This window comes from Pinus tabuliformis, chromosome 9, assembly GCF_031772625.1.
Source record: "Pinus tabuliformis cultivar Carrire ecotype Pingquan chromosome 9, CPIR1, whole genome shotgun sequence".
NCBI lineage: Eukaryota > Viridiplantae > Streptophyta > Pinopsida > Pinales > Pinaceae > Pinus > Pinus tabuliformis.
The window spans coordinates 1671534632-1671547867 of record NC_142307.1 but is presented as its reverse complement, the minus strand read 5'-3'; the positions used below and the strand labels follow the sequence as shown (position 1 = coordinate 1671547867).

Genomic DNA, 13236 nt, shown 5'->3' with positions numbered 1-13236 from the left:
AGGTAATGATTATAAACTTTTAATGGCCTTTGAAGATGATGATTACATGGACGCTATAGATGTAGATGGTTTTTATGAAGAGATTTCTCGACTCAAAATATTTTTAGAAGAAAAAGATATGATCATTGATACTCTGCAATTCCAACTTGATGAAAAAGAAAAATCTCTTGAGAAGTTAGAATGTGAAATTGTTGGCCTTAGAAAAGAAATTGAGAAAACAAAGGCTCTTAATCGTAAATTTGCTAAAGGATTTGAAACTCTGGATGAGATTATCAATGTACAACGTTCTCCACTAATCAAGATAGGTCTGGATTATAATGGAGAAACATCTCAAGCATCCACCTCAAAGAGTTATCTTGATGCAGCAAGGAGGAATGAGAAAAAGCCCAATGGAGATCACCATGTAAGGTAGGGACGAATTACATCAAGAACAAACAAAGACTACCAGGTAAACTAGGGGCAATCCATCTTAAGGGTGAACAAAAGCTACAACCAGCCACAGGTAAAAACTTCTCAATTTGCTTCAAGAATGGATGACAATAGAAATTACAATCATTTGGCTGGTAGATTTGATAATCGCAGAAGTTTCTTCAATGGCCAATGTTTCTCTTGCCATAACTTTGGTCATAAAGCAGCTCAATGTGTTTCTTATAAGACAATCATGACTAGAGAAGCTCAAAAACAAAGAAGTATGACTGGGATTACGAAAAGGACCTATAACAACTTTTCTGCCCTTGAAAATGAAATTGAATGTTCTATTTGTAATAACTTCGTTCATAAAGATTCTAAATGCAGGAGTAGGTTTCAGAAAACAAATGAACAAGCCTCAAGAACCAGAACATGGAGAATAAAGGAACCACAAACAGAAAGATGTGGGATAGCATTTTATGCAGAAGGACAAGAAAATCTATGGTACATCGACAGCGGATGTTCGAAGCATATGACAGGTGATAAAGAAAAACTTGAATCATATACCGCTTTAGAAAAGGGAAATAAAGTTTCTTTTGGAAATGATACCCCTGCAGCCATAAAAGGAAAAGGCACTGCTTAGTTGAAAGAAAAGGTCAAAGCTGGAAATGTTTTGTATGTTGATGGCTTGAAGCATAATCTACTAAGTGTCAGTCAGATGTGCCATCAAGGAACAGAGGTAATCTTTCGATCAAATGGATGTAGTGTTCGTGATCTTGATACAGGAAAAACAGTGATCAAAGGCAGAAGAACTCCAAATAATCTATACATATTTGAAGAAGGACAACAACAATGCTATTTGAGAAAAGATGATGAACATTGGTTATGGCACTGGAGGTTGGGGCATCTAAGCTTTTCACAAATAAGGAAAGCATGAAAATACCAGGTAGTTCGTGGTCTTCCAGATATCAAAATTCCAGACAGCACCATATGCAAATCATGTCAGTTTGGTAAGCAAACCAGAACTAACTTCCCTGAGAAGGAAGGATCAGCCAGCACGCCTCTTGAGCTAGTCCATACAGATGTATGTGGTCCATTTAGGACAAGGTCACCTCGAGGAGAAGAATACTTTATATTATTCATTGACGACTTCTCCAGGATGGTTTGGTTGGGACTTATGAAACACAAGGACGAAGCATTCGAAAAATTCAAATCTTTCAAAGCCTTGGCTGAAAATGAATCAGATCACAAAATTAAGTGCCTCAGGTTCGACAGAGGTGGGGAGTTTACCTCAAATGAATTTTTTGATTTTTGTGAAGAACATGGAATAAGAAGGGAATTCTCTATAGCTAGGACTCCTCAGCAAAATGGAGTGGTGGAAAGGATGAATAGAACGGTTCAACAAATGGCTCGTGCTATGCTTGATGAGTTTGGGACTCCCGCAACCTTCTGGGGTGAAGCTGCTTTTACTGCGGTTGTTATTCTCAACAAAACAAATGTCCAAGTGAACAGCACTCAAACTCCTCATGAGCTCTGGTATGGTGAGACTCCTTCGATAAAGCATTTCAAAAATTTTGGAAGCAAATGCTATATTAAGAATAATGATGAACAGCTTGGCAAACTTGAACCTAGAGCAGATGAAGGCATTCTCCTTGGTTATTCTACCCACAGCAAAGCATATAAGTGTTATAATAAAAGACTTGGAAGAATTGTTGACAGCATTGATGTAGTGGTTGATGAAAAAGGATACATTCCTAGGCAAGTAAATTATGAAAATATCGAAGAGGATGAAGACTACTCTCGAAATAAGATTGATGATAAAGAAGAACCTCAGGAGGCACCAGAGGAACAGGTAAGGATAAAAGAGAAGACTCCATCCAGGTACGTTCAAAAGAATCATCCAGAATCTCAAATTTTCGGGCAGAAAGAGGCAGGTGTACAAACAAGAAGAACAATTGCAGAAGCCTCAAGCTATTTGGCATTACTCTCCTCCACTGAACCACAAAATGTAAGAGAGGCATACAAAGATGAATGCTGGGTCAAGGCGATGGATGAAGAACTTGAGCAGATAAAAAAGAACAACACTTGGGAGTTGGTTCCTAGACCAAAAGATAAGAATGTCATAGGGACAAAATGGATCTTCAAAAATAAGTTGAATGAAAATGGGGAAGTAATTAGAAACAAGGCCAGACTCGTTTGTAAAGGGTATGCTCAACAAGAAGGAATATACTTTGAAGAAACTTTTTCTCCCGTTGCTAGACTTGAGGCCATCCGAATGTTCCTTGCTTTCTCAAGCTTTCAGAAGTTAAAAGTATTTCAAATGGCCATAAAATCAGCCTTTCTGAATGGAGACTTAGAAGAAGAAGTGTACATTGAGCAACCAGATGGGTTCATCCTTGGGAATGATCCAAATATTGTATACAGAATAAAAAAGGCTCTCTATGGTCTTAAACAGGCTCCAAGGGCTTGGTACTACCCTTTGGACAAATATCTTCATCAACAAGGTTTTTCAAAGGGGTCAGCAGATAGCAATCTTTATATAAAAATTGAAAATGACAAATTGCTAATACTTGTTGTGTATATAGATGATATTATCTTTGGCAGCAATGAAGAAGCTATGAGTCAAAGCTTTGCCTTGGTGATGCAGAAAGAATTCGAAATGTCTTTGCTTGGAGAACTGACATATTTTCTTGGATTGAAAATCCAACAAAATAAAGGCGAGATCTTCTTGTCTCAAACCAAGTATCTCAAGCAGATTTTGAAGAAATATGGCATGGAAGATGCAAAACCAGTATGTACCCCCATGGTCACAGGATGTAGCCTCAGTTTAAATGATGAATCAGTAGCAGTGCATCAACCAACCTACAGATCTATGATTGGAAGTCTACTTTATTTGACAGGTACCCAACCAGACATCATGCATGCAGTGGGAATAGTTGGAAGATTTCAGGCCAATCCAAAGGAAACTCATCTTCAGGCAGTGAAGAGAATTTTCAAGTACCTTCAAGGAACTCAAAACTATGGCTTATGGTATCCTAGAGATACAGATCTCACACTTCATGCTTATACAGATGCAGATTGGGCCAGAAGCGTGGATGACAGGAAGAGCACAAGTGGTGGTGCATTCTTTATGGGTTCCAGATTAGTATCTTGGTTTAGCAAGAAACAGAGTTCGATTGCTTTATCTACAGCTGAAGCGAAATATGTGGCTGCTGCATCTTGTTGCACTCAACTCCTTTGGATGATGCAGACCTTGCAGGATTTTCAGATCACTTGTACTCCACCTATCTCCATCTTATGTGATAATACAAGTGCAATCAACATTTCAAAGAACCCAGTCATGCATTCAAAGACCAAGCACATACCGATCAAGTATCACTTTCTCAAAGAACAAGTGCTTGAACAAAAGGTCAAGTTGGAGTATGTTCCTTCTAAGGAACAAGTTGTTGATATACTCACCAAACCATTTCCCAGGGAGACCTTTGAATACGTCAGGCAAAAGTTGGGGGTTGTTGATGCATCATCCTGTTGTTGAATCTCATCTGTTTCAGAGATTGTTGGTTGTACGCAAGTTTCATATGGGGTATACGCGTACATTTTCTGGGTTGCGGATTGGTCTAAGATCGAATGGCACAGGTTCAAGGGGAGCATATATTCTTCTAATAATGCATTGTTGGCATTATGGTAGAATATCTTGGAGGAAGTATAGAAGGAGAACATGGAGGCTAATCTGAATATTGCTGCAATATGTCTCTATCTCTTTCACGGTCATTTATGGTGTATCGAGGATCTTGAGGTTGCCATCAAGTCCAAAGGGGGAGATTGTTGGCATTATGATTCTAGTTTGGCTCTCTGGTACAGGTGTTGTACTTGATCGCAACTCGCTCAAGTGGAAAAACTCTATTTCAGGCTCTCAAAATGATGGAAAATAAGAGGTTTGCAGGTGCATCGTTCAAAAGGTGCGGACCCGCAGGTTCGTCGTCCAGGAAGTGCGGACATACCCGCAAGTTATCCGTTCATAAGGTGCGGTTCCCCAGTTCACTCACTCCAATGCAGAGAAGCGCACTCACGTGGGGTTTCTTATGTTTGGCCCTTGGTATTTAGCCCATCGTTCATGATCCTATGGTTTTGGCCCGTGGTATAGGCTCTAAATTATTTCAACCCCTGTTTGGATCCCTTGTATTAGTTTTCGAGATACTTGGCTAGACACTTGTGAAAAGGAAAAGAGATCACTTGGCTAGACACTTGTGAAATTTGAATATCTTAATATCTGAAATTTTGGGTGATTGGTTTTAAAAGCTAGATCTAAATCAAGGAGAAAACTTAAGGTGAATCTATTGATAAGTCGTGATCTCTCGGGCGCATGATCAGATCTGTGGATCTGACTGTCTGTGGCACATTGGAAGACTATTACTTTGGCCCTAATCAGAGGTTCACAGGTGATCCTCAGCGTGAGTGCAGGGGTACGCAACACAGGAGAAGGCAAAGTGCGGGGGTACGCAACGCAGTAGAAGGCGCAGTGCGAGGTACGCAGTGCAGAAGAAGGCACAGTGTGGAGGTACGCAGGGAAACAGAAGAACAAGTTCTGGAGGTACACTGTCAGGCGGACAGTTCAGGTGCGGATCTGAGTAGAGGTACGCAAGGCAGCAGAACGAGTGGTGCGGAGATACGCAGAGCAGTAGACCGACCAGGTGTGGATCTGCGCAGTTTAGACACAGAAGAGCTGCGGGTATTCGCAGGCCACTATTGGTGAAGTTGCAGACCTATCTTGAAACATTTGTTGGCTATATTTTATCTATTGCTGCAGATTTCTGGGTTTAGATTTCTGGTATTACTTTTCTGTTAACAACATTCTGAGAAGCTGGGTGATTCATTGGTTGATTGTATAAGGAGATTGGGTGATTTGCATGTACTTGATGATTATTTGATCTTCTTGGATCCAGTTTGAAAATTAATGAAACGTGGTCCTTAAAGAAGTAAAAGAGCAAAGGGTGTTGTAGCTCCCTTCCAGGAGAGACTAAAAAACGAGAGAGAGTTGTAGCTCTCTACAGGTTGCAGCCTGCGTACTAGTAAAGGACTGCACCAGTACAAAATCCTTGTAAAAGAAGTTTCTAATTGAAAGAAGATAGAGACATATTGCAGCAGGTGGTTTTCACCCACATTGGGTTTCCACCTTATATCTGGTGTTCTTTGGTGTGCCTATCTATTTTTCTTGTTCTTGTTCATTATTATATGGAACTGACATACAAATTAATGATCAATATCTAAAGAATAAATTAAAGTATAAAATTGAAAGGTATATTGAAAATAATTTGATAATACTGATTCACCCCCCTCTCAGTATTATTTCCAACATGTTGACCATGCACACTAGGTTTGACCATGATTGATGATGTTTGAGCATATAGGTCATGGTTGATCTTGGTTTGACAATGTTGACTTAGGATTGTCGTGGTTGTCTATGTTGACCATAGCTGACAATATTGACCTTCATTAACCATGTTTGACTATCTAGACTATGGTTGATCATACCTTGACCATCTTTAACCATGGGTTTTATGTTGAGCATACTGGACCCTAGTATGATAATGTTGACCATGGTTGATGTAAAACCTCAACGTGTAATCCCCATTGATATTATAGTTATAATTTATTAGGTTAACGATGCATGGGTGGGTGAATATAAATGGGTCAAAATGAGTTGGAACAATTATAAATATTTGTATTTATTTAGTATTTCACTAAAGCTGGATAACAAAGCACCCAACATAGATCTAGATTGCTTAAGACAAAAGTTATAAGGGTGTTTTGAGATTCTTATTATTTGGCCTTAAGTTAACTACTTTTGTTTTTCTCCTTGTGGTTGAGCTCGTAACTGCCAAGAGTTATGATAAGAATGGGGAAATTCATACTAAACCATTCTAGGGTATGAGCCACATACTCATCCTAAAGAAATCATATTAGGGACATAGTGCAAGGAAAGGGAATCAAACTTTAATGAAAGTATTATGTGACTAAGAAAAGAGAAGTGGTAGCTGTGAGAGAGTATAGAAGAGAGTAATAGAGAGACAAGGACAGACAAAGGTCATGGAGTGCATCTGGATGAATAGAGTTTTGTGGGTGTGAACTTATGTAAACTATGAAATGTATCCAAAACTATGCAAGTTCTAAGATTGTGGTTCTGAGAAAAAGGTGAGATAAATCCTTTTCAATAGCAACCATAACCCATGGAAGGTTGTGGATCATGTCATTAGTTAGGGAGGTTGGTTTTGAAGCAATTAGCCTAAGCTAGAGGAAAATGATAAGAGATTTGATGAAGTTATGCATACCAGAAATAATAAAGGGAAACACCAAGGGACTATTGGCTTAATGAAACACTATATTCCTACCATATAGGTCTAGTGTGATTATATTATGAAGGATAATAGGGCTTGGTTCAATGGTTGAAAGGAGGCATGTCAAATCCCTTTGTACGAGGGACAATAACCTTCAAATCATCTACCTTGATTTGAATATTGTTGAACCTTGAATGGGGCTTCCTCTCAAGGCATCAAATCGGGATGACTGACAAATTATAAGAAAGATTGTAGTGTAGAGGTTCCTATGGTTGCATGGAGAATGGATCTCTATTCTTCAATGTTCAATAGGCTTTTATGAATAATATAAGTTGTATCCCTTCATTAATGAAATGAAATTTTTGTTAATTTTTTCATTCTTAATGGTATGATGACTATGCATATTTGTAGTGATAAGGAGGAAGTTATTTTGGTTGTTCACTGAGTATGATCAAGTGATGAATTGAATAAATGGACAATTGCGCTTAACTATTAGTTATTATTTCTATCATGAATAGGAACTCTATGTCTAGGTACTATGCCATAAGGTATTTTTTCCTATAATGGATTTTCTACTTATATTTTTTTGTGGAAAAAATTCTAAAAGTTTATTTGAGCCTAAGCCTCTTGTTGTTTTACGTCAGTGTGCCTCGTCTTTCTAGGCCAACATTGGAATGGAATAGTTGTGTTATTTCCTTGTTCGAATGAGAAATTCTTAGGTTATTGGTGGGATTTCTTTTGGATGCCTTTATAGACCTCTAAACACCTCTATAGCCTCAAAATGATTCTAGGTAGCTCAATTCCTTATATATGTCCTTCTTTAGTCTTTGAAGTAGGATGGTAAATCCTAACAAAAGTTGGTAGCACATCAAATAACTCCATGATGAATTCCTCAATACTAATTTTTTTCAATATTTTTGTTATCTAAAATAAATCATTAAGTTAGTTGTGATTGGTTATTAGCTTGGGTGGGAAGTCAAAAGTCTTGTAGAAGTTCAAAATTTAGGGATTGGAGGATTTAGCACTAAGCCTTGGTCATATGGTTAAATAAGAAATTGTGACCAAAAGTTTAGTAGGGAGATGCTTAATTTGATAGGGTGAGCGTATCAAACCTTAGGCTAGAAATGTGTTAGGAGTCAAGCATTATGTATTACTTTGATCATCATATGATGCAAACCAATGACATTAGAGGATCCCAAATGTCTATTAATGAATGGGGATTACTCTTGGTAATTGATAGTCATTTATTTTTTGTCAAAGTATGATCCAGGTGTATCAATGCAAAAATTCATTTTAAAAAGGATTCAAATGCATCGGCACACAGTACCATGTTGAAGTTCTGGATGATACACACCCAACATCATGAAAAACACGTCCAATGGGCATCCTATGTGAATTCCATGCTTAGTTGAAGTTTGTCCTATTTTGCAAAAAGAAGGGCGACATGGCGCCACCTGGGAGGGCCACATGACCCCATGAATCAACAGTGAGTAGGTGCATAGTTAAACAGTGGGGACCACACAACAAATCCAGATATGCCACATGGTAGTTCAGATTGAGACCAAGTGGCCAAGAAATTCAAAAATGGTGGCAATAGACTCCATGGGAATCAAACCCTTAACCTTGAAATTCAGCAAAGACCTCACCAAATCTAGCTAGCCAACATTTTCACAGACAATTCGTGGTATGATAGCGGATATGGTTGTATTTATTGTCAAATGGAGGAGGCAAAGATAAACAAGAGGGGACGGAACCTACCATAACTAGCGGCTCCGCCACCCCCACCTCTAAATTAGCATGTGGATATGACTAACGCATTGAAACTTTATCAAATCGCATAGTCAATGGTCATTACTAAAAACACGCCATGGAATGGGGGTCGAGGGGAGTCGCACCTTTGACCTTCCCTCCCCCACATAGTTTTATAAACCAATGTGTCAAAGCAGTTCCGTGTGGAAGTAATGGAACTTGACTTACTTTGAAGTTGCAGGAACTAAGAAAGCTAGTGCTAGAGCTAGCGACCTCCACTACAGTTAGTGGAATTCCCCCAGATTAGTCGATTTTCTCCAAATTTCGCAGTGTTGTAGTTGGAGAGTGACTTTTGGGGGATCCAAAGGTCACCTGGTCCAAATATATTCAAGTTTATGCTCAAATTTCATGATTTTTCATGTTAAGTTCGATTTTCCAGTCCTTTTCTACATCTGAACCTTTGATTTTGAGGTCATTGTTGTAAGTGCACATTTGAAGACTAATAAGAGAAGTTTGATGATTGAGAAGCGACCCGCAAAGGTAGCCAGAGAGGTTCTCGTCAACTCTGTAATCCAATATTGTGTTATTTTTCTATGTTTGCTCAGATTGGCTTTATGTTATTTTATTTATGTTAATTCGTAATCTTATTGATCCGTTTCACACATTAACATAAATGAAAATTTTAACATGTCTATAAGACCTTTTTGAAAAATAGATCAAGTTTTGGTACCAGAGATAATGGTTTGATAAGGCTTGATAGTGTTGAATGATTACAAGGCTGAAATTGAAGCTAGGATAAGGAGAATGCATTTTTCCAAAGTCAGAAATTGGAATATTGTTTCGCAAGAAAAAAATGACTGAAGAAGCACTGTTGGGATCAGAAGCTCAATTCTTGGACTCATTCATGGCAATCAAAGGCATGATTGTGGAGATGTACAATGATTTTAAAAAGGAAAATGCAAGGGAAAGTCAATAAATCCATATGTGGGAGCAGTACAAAAGCCTACTCCTCCACCTTCTCCTCCATCATCTTCTTCTTCATCTTCTGCTAAAAAATATTATGTGTCATTTAAAAAGAAAAAGAAAATCTTCTTTAATTAAGCTTGACGTAAAATTTGATTTTCCAATTATGATGGTGAATTCAATGCTGAAAAATTAGACAAAATGTATTAGACAAGTTAAAGTCTATTGCAAGATACTGAAGAAAGTGAAGGACAAACAAAAGATCCAATTGGCAATTTTAAGACTTCGAGGCACTGCACTTGTATGGTGGGAAGGCAAAACTCAAACTGACCTTCAAAGACATGGTAAGATCATTTCATCATGCAGTGAATTTATTTCTTCTTTAAGGAAGCAATTTTATCCTTTGGCCTATGTTCAAAAAGCTATGATGAGTTGGAAAAATTTACGCCAACTTAAAGGTTAAAATGTTCAGAGATATATAAAAGAATTTAGAACCTGTACATTAATGTTGGGGATAGCATTCGACTCTCCAGAAAATTTGTTGAAATATATTGGAGGTCTACATAGTTATTTATGACATACTGTTTTGATGTTAAATCCTACTACCTTAGATGAAATTTCAATACAAGCCACTCACATAGAAGCTAGAGGAAAGAATAGAGAATTTGTACATTTATCTAAATTTGTCGAAGGTAAAGATAAAGGGAAAGGAAGAAAAATTGAAAAGCAAAACAAAGAGTGACAATTAAAAAAGAAAAAGTGACTTGCACACATTGCTAGAAACAGGGTCACGATGAAAGTCACCATTGGAAGCTTCATCCGGAGTTGAAACCAAAGAAATTCAATGAGTGAAAGAATGTTGCATCTACATTCAAAGACTTGGGATTAGATTTGAGAGATGAAACGAACACTACAACAAAACCAGCGATTTGTGCCAAATTTAGCGCCATATTTTAGTGCATTTTTTTTGTAATTGTGATGAGCAACCTGGCGCTAAATCTGGCTCTATTGTACAATTTTTAAAGCGTCTTTTTTTGCACCTGATTTTGCATCCTTTTTCACGCTAGATTTTGCATCATTTTTTACACCAAACTATGCATCATTTTTTGCGTCAAATTTTGAACCAAGATTTGCATCTTATTTTATGACAGGTTTTGCTTCTAGTTTTGTGTCATTTTTTTCATCTATTTTTCATTCTCTTTTTCTTCCTATTTTGTGTCATTCTTTGCTTCCATTTTTGCACCATCATTTGCATCAAGTTTGCACTGTATTTTGAATCCAATTTAACGTCTTTTTATGCATCCATTTTGTGTCAGTTTTTGCATCTAGTCTTACGCTAGGTTTTGTATCTAGTCTTACACTAGTTTTTGCTTCTATTTTTGCACCAGCTTTGGTGCCTATCTTTGCACCATGTGTTGAATTTGATTTAGCACCAAATTTTGCATCCATTTTTGTGCCCATTTTGCATCTTTTTTTGGACCATTTTTTACATCCACATTTACGTTTGATTTGTCTCCATTTTTCCCATCTCATTTTGCACCATATTTTGCGTCATTTGTTTCATCCAATTTTGCATCATTTTTAACACCATCTCTTGCATCTAATGTTACATCATTTTGAGCATCCAAATTTGCATTTATATTTGCATCTTATGTTGAGTCATGTGTTGTGTCCACCTTTGCATCTTATTTTGTGTCTAATGGTACATTCAATTTAGAGCCATTTTTTACGTCTACTTTTGTATTTGTTTTTGCACCAAGTTTTTCATCCAATTTTAAGTTATTTTATGCCCCTTTTTGCACCATTTTTTTGTGTCTACTTGTGTCCAATGTTGCACCATTATTTACACCGAACTTTTCATCCAATTTTGCATTTTTTTGGTGTCTAGTTTTACATCGTTTTCACCATCCAAATTTGCATCTTTTTTTGCCTCATTTTGTGTCCACATTTGCATATAATTTTGTGTCTGAGTTCGAGCCTAAATTTGCATGTGATTAGGAATCATTTTTTACATCCAATATGGCATCCTTTGTTTCACCTTTTTTCAGCCCCATTTTTCATCTTGTTTTATGTCTTTTCTTACATCTTTTTTTTCTCCTTTTTTGCACCCAAGTTTGCATCCCAAATTTACACCATTATTTGCATCATCATTTGGCATATTAATTTGTAACGTTTTTTGCTTCTTTTTAACGCTCAACTTTGCATCTTATTTTACATCTAGTTGTTGTCTTTTTTTGCATCTAATTTGGTGCCCATTTATGTGTCCTTGTTTTTGCCCAATTTTATATCCTTTTGTATGCCATGTTTTGTTCCCTTCTTTGTGTCAACTATTGCACAATTTTTCACTTCTAATTTAAAACACTTTGTATGTCAATTGTTTGCATTTTGTATTAATTCCTAGTTTAACATCCAATTTTACTTTCAATTTTGCATCCATGGTTACATCCGCATTTGACTTCTTATATAGAGTATATTTTTCTTTACATATATGACCCCCTTTATAGATTCATAGTGAAATATATGATAGTTTCTAAATATCATTAAAGCAGATATCACAATTCAAAATCATTTGTAAAGAAATTTAAGAGAAATTGACAACATCCATCCAAAAAAATAACAATGTGTCATTAACAATTTTCAAAACATGTATAAAATAGCAACATAATACTAATAAAATCAGTATTATTTTTAATCAAAACAAGTAAAATTCAAATATGATTAACAAATCAAAATATTTCATGAATATCGTTATTCTACGATAAATTAACAACATACATAAATCAAACTCATCGTATGATTACAAAATCAAAATGTCTCATGGATATAGGGTAAATTCACAACACCCATCTAAACATAACAATGTCATTCTACACAATAATTTCTTCATAAAAAACAATGCATGTGCATGCCTAGCTACCACCACCAAGATCATCCTCATGATCATCTTGACCATCCTCGTTACTCTGATCCACATCATCACCAACACCACAACTATCATCATCATCTCCTCGTTCACCACCATCATCCTCATCCTCATCCTCATCATCTCCTGATATATGTTGAACATAATTTGGATCATTGTCTTGGCAATCATTACCTATAGCATTCTGACAAAAAAATTCAATATTACATGTTAGTATTAATTACATAACACAACACATGTTTTTGTTATACAATGTTAACCAAAAAATGAGGTAAGATATAATATCTAATAGTACTAAAAAATAAAATGAAAATATGGTTTAAAAGTATATTGGAAATCCAACTAAGATTACATACCATAGAGTCCATCCAAACAACAAATTCAACCCATCTCTTTTGCTGCAGCACCTCCTTTTCGAAATGATTTGAAGGTCTTCCATATTTTAGTTCCTATCAATCAGTAAATAGGGAGAAATTAGATAACAATGACTTTCTTCATTAGATAACATTTGGGTCAATACGTGGGATAGCCAAAACCTGCTGAGTTCTTATTTGTTGGGAAGGGATTGAAGCTAGCTTTTGGGTGAGAATACGAAGCCTATGGTGGGCACTGCTTTGCTGCTCCCTTTGGTTCATCTACATGACATGCTGGTTACTGTATCGATCAGAGAGAAAAATGCATCTCATTCTAATAGAGAAACAGGTTGATCGTGAAGATCAAAATAGAAGTTTCGGGTGAGGTATAAGTGGAGAGGATCCTTGATGTGTTCTTTTAGGAGCTCGAGTAATAGGTTATGAGAAACTTGGTCGAAACAGCTAGAATATCTGCATGCACTAATTGCTGAACCCCGCTCCATCG

General features: G+C 36.8%; 1 long non-coding RNA gene across 1 annotated transcript; it reads right to left on the bottom strand.

Moving 5' to 3' along the window:
- Positions 1–12205: 12205 nt before the first annotated feature.
- LOC149155311 (uncharacterized) lies at positions 12206–12823 on the bottom strand. Its single transcript, XR_016262568.1, has 2 exons — positions 12735–12823; positions 12206–12562 (listed from the first exon to the last, which is right to left on the bottom strand). It is a non-coding gene; the product is annotated as an uncharacterized LOC149155311 (long non-coding RNA).
- Positions 12824–13236: the final 413 nt, after the last annotated feature.